The sequence below is a fragment of the Capsicum annuum genome, chromosome 5 (assembly GCF_002878395.1).
Source record: "Capsicum annuum cultivar UCD-10X-F1 chromosome 5, UCD10Xv1.1, whole genome shotgun sequence".
NCBI classification, from domain to species: Eukaryota; Viridiplantae; Streptophyta; class Magnoliopsida; order Solanales; family Solanaceae; genus Capsicum; species Capsicum annuum.
In genome coordinates this window covers 220,523,074-220,527,956 of record NC_061115.1, presented here as the reverse complement: position 1 = coordinate 220,527,956, position 4,883 = coordinate 220,523,074, and positions in this window count along the sequence as shown.

The following is a 4,883-nucleotide window of genomic DNA, read 5'->3' as shown; positions in this document are numbered from 1 at the left end:
AAGAAAGTCAAATAGAAGTGACTGCTCGAAAGAAAGTAATGGTCAATGAAAAATAATATGAAATCGACACGTAATGTTTCTAGTGGGAGGTGACAGATATCCCGTGAAATTAGTCAATTAGATGGATGCAAATTGTATCTTCCGATTTGAAGGTTGTGGTGTGATAAATAGTTCTCTTAAGTCTTACCTTTAATCGATGATTTCGAGTTTAAGTCTTAGACAAGAAAAAAACCCTAATAGGGAGTACTTTTCGTTTTAAGGATTTTACGTTACTGTCTAGTCTCATACTAGTATCAAATGTCGGAATGCAGTCTGACTATCGTTACGAAAGACTTTACGTTCAACCTTGAGAGAGGTGGAGCTTCTACAAAATACAAAGGCGAACCCAGTTAGTTGCAGACTCAAGATTTTAAAGTCGTGGGTGCTCATCGAAAAGTGTTTTGAAAGCGAAGAGGTTGTGGTAGTCCATTGGGCTTTCTCCTTTTCTTTAATATTGGGCTTGGAAGATGAAAATTTGTGGGCCACTCTATTGGGCCTTTGACTCTTCGGGCTGATTTAGGCCCACAAACTCATTTTAATTTAGTTTAGCAACAAGAAAAAACAATAATTTATCATTTAAAAAAATATTAAAAAATAACTACTTGAATCATGAATTGTACACTAATAGGTTTAAAGACAAATCACAACAACAAATTCAGTATAATCGACAAGTAAAGTTTGAGGAGGACAGAGTTTGAGTTCTAGGAATGAAAAAAGATCATGATAGGAACTGACGTTGGAGCAAAGCTACAAGTCGGCATATTGGTTCGGTCGACTCCAGTAACTTCTGCTCAAATTTTTTCAGATGTTGTCAAAGAGTTAAATTGTCGTTTTTTCATATTGTCAAGGATTTGAACCACAAAGTAGATGACGAGTGCTTGATCGAATTGATCAGGTCATGTAGGAGCAGTACATTTAATTGTTTGGTTTACTTTTTTTATGTGATCAAATCTATATAGTATTTTATGCGAGATAAATTAATAAAGATCAATAAAGGTATATGTATTAAAAATACATGGATTAACATATCTTCATTAATTTATTGCTTGCATGCATGTGTATATATATATAGTTTGAGCACATGATTACACACTATTTTCGATGTGCATATACGTCTAGAGATCGTAGAAGGAGAAAAGAACAACAATAAGAAAAAAAGATAACGAAAATCATGAGCAATAACAGAAGTATCATCTACTGATGCGTTCACTGAATTCTTCATGGTATTTTAAATCTACGTACTGATACATAGTGTCTCGAGAGATTTGAAATACGTATCAGTAGATTCATGCTAGCAGACGAGCATTGCATCTTTTCAGAACATAAAAACTCGAGAAACTTTGTATTAGTAGATCATCTGTGCCAACAGACTAGTATTGCAACACATCTTTTTAGAGTATCAATACTCGAGGAACTACGCATCAGCAGATTCATGCCAACAAACGAGCATCATAACACATCTTTTCAAAACATAAAAAATGGAGAAACTTTGTATTAGTAGATCATTCACGCCAACAGACTAGCATTGCAATACATCTTTTGAAAGTATAAATACTCGAGAAACTACGCATCAGCAAATTCATGCCAACAAACGAGCATCACAACACAACTTTTGAGTACATAAAAACTCGAGAAACTATGTATTAGTAGATCACTCGTGCCAACAGACACGCATTACAACACATCTTTTGAGAGTATCAATACTCGAGAAACTACGCATCAGCAAATTCATGCCAACAAATGAAGATCGCAACACATCTTTTGAGAATATAAAATCTTGTCCTTAGCTCCTTCACTAGCTTACATCTTTTTCCAAATTCTCTAAATGTATAATATATTTGTATCTCACAACATAATTTATTCTCTTCTTTTTTTTCTTCCATGGCTTCAATTATATCTCTAATTAATAATAATAATAATAATAATAATAATAATAATAATAATAATAATAATTCTCCCTCAATAAGTTGTTGAAGTTGGTACTGATTTAATTTTTATAATGTCACTTAAATAGGAAACACATGCATAATTGAGTGGATTGTCCAATAATGGTATTAACAAATTTAACCCTAAATTGAACATTTAATTATTTAATTTTTCTAATATTTGTTGTAATATTAGAAAAATTAAATGCCTTTGAAAAATTAAAGGTTTTAATTAGACCACGTCATGTTTTAATTTTGGATATCTTGATATTTTATTAAGGATTAATTTTGTGGCTCTTGTTTCCTTAGTTTTTTTTTCATAGGATTATTATGAGAAAATTAAGATGGAATTTATGTTATCATAGTGATAATTCTTTGCCGGAGGTCTATTGGAAACACCTCTATCTCACTTCTGCAAGAATCGTATGTCCAAAGTTGCTTGAAAAAAAAAAATAAGGTCTCTCTTTTCTTTACCACTCGAGTATTGTACGACACCTACCGTGCTTAGGTCCCTTCTTCTCCTACCTAATGAAAGACTCCATCGTCTAGTCTCAAATAATATGTGTAGAACTGCTCGTTTAGTTGGTGATTCACTACCGAAGCGAAGAGAAAGCCTAAATTTGAGAATAAAGTAACAACGATTAAGATTGGGCTTGGAACAAGATCTCAATTTTGGGTTTTCCTCACTACATTGGACCCCAATGGGCTTAACATTTTCTTTAAGTTTGGGCTTGGAAAATGAAGTTAATTATGGGCTTTTTGATATTAGGGCTCCATTCATCATTTTTTAGTTGGAAATATTCCACTATTTAGGGGAAAACTAGAAGGCATAATACGTAAACGAACACTCAAATTTGGTCTCAATGTCAAACCAACATTTTAATTTTGAGTATGCACATCTAGGGACCTCAACTCGTCTTTGTTCTGCCGGTTGAACGCTCGAACTTACAAATGATCACCCAGACACCTCCAAATTCGTATGTTACGTCAACATTTGGATTCTCTGAGACATAGTAGGGACGAGTCGAAGTGTTTAGTTGTCAGTTGAGACCAAGTTGAGATGTCTACATGTGCAGTTCCATAGTTGAAATGCTTATTATTGTCGGTTGAGGCCAAGTTTAAGTGTTTGTTTATGCATTATGCCAAACAAGAAACTAATTAAACACCAACTTGTTATTTATTAATTTAGTTTAAGATCCAGAGAAAGAGCAATAATTTAAAAACAAAAAAACAGAAACTTTAAACAGCTGCACATAAATAAGTTTAAGTACCAAAGGAAAAATCCTTCTAACAAAAATGAATATAAAGTGAATCAAGAACATTGAGTTTTCAAATTCAAATTTCAATTGAAATAAAATATTGGGTAATTTTTCTCATTTGTCCAAGTATTTTTGGAGAGAGTTATCTGATACTTGAGTTGATGTGAGATTGATACCTCATGAAATTAATCAAAGTAAGTATGCACAAGCTAGTTCAAACACCAAAAATCCACGAATATAAAAGATTGTAAGAATTAATGATCAGATTCAAGTCTTGGCTATAGAAAAGTTTCAGGTAAAAGAGAATTTTCCCTTAAATTGAGTCTTACGCGATGTGAATTTGAATAGTTGAGTTTTGCTGCGAATAATGAATATCAGATTTACTAAGGGACATAGGGTTAGGAATGAGACTATTCGGGAGAAGATAGGAGTGGCTTCGGTGGAAGACAAGATGCAGGAAATGAGGTTGAGATGGTTTGGGCATGTGATGATGAGGGGCACTGATACCCCAGTTAGTAGGTGTAAGAGGTTGGCTATGAATGGTTTCAGGCAGGTTAGAGGTAGACCGAAGAACTACTGGAGGGAGATGATTAGACATGAAATGAAACAGTTACAGCTTATTGAGGACATGACCCTAGATAGGAAGGTATGGAGGATGCGAATTAGGTTAGAGGGTTAGTTCGGGGGGGTGAGTCGTAACTAGTAGATAAGATTGTTTTGGTGTAGCCATGTTCGTAGTCGTAGGGTTGTGCACGTATGTTGGAGTTTCTTGTTCCGAGGGCTTGAGTGAGGTGTGTGCTGTTGGTTAGTTAGTGCAATAGTACTACTCAGTGGGTGTCTTATTTCTGTTATTTCATCGTATTTTATGTTTCATTACAACTTTGTTTACTATTTCTTTTATCCCAAGCTATCAGAAACAATCTCTTTATTTCTTCGGAGATATTAGTATGGACTGCGTACATTTTACCCTTCTCAAATTCCACTATGTAGAAATACATCGAATACGTTATTGTTGTTGAAAAGCAATGTCATAGACTTTTTTTTTGTTTCCCATTCGGTGTCGGTGACTGCATTGGAGCCCCGACTAATTCGGATCGCGCGTTGCAGGACCCATTAAGGTGACAACGCTCCCAAGAGAGTTTTCTCTATACCCAGGGTCAAACCTCGACCTCTGATTAAAGGTGGAGCAGCCCCATCCACTGCACCCCAACCCATGTTGTTAAAGCAATGTCATATACATATTGACACAAATGTGCATGAATTGACATAAAACTATATAAAGGTGAAATTACATTTAATTTATAACTTGCTAGTTGCATCGTCGGAAAATTATTATCTCATGAGACTTTTCTTCTTTAAATGAAAAAAAAAACAAAAGTTAGTCATGAGACTTTTCTTCTTTTGGGGGGGGCCAATATGAAGTTAATAAAAATACTTCTTACAATATTAAAGATCTCTAGAACAAGAAAAGAAAAATATAAAATAAATGCCTTATAAATTAAAAGATAAATTAAACATATGTATAGCCTATAAGGCCATATATATATATATATATATATCACATGATTCATAAATCCAAAGTGTACTAGGTTGTTGGCCATGATTAGGACATCATATATCCCACTTTTACCTATATGCATTATGATTTTTTATATTGTCC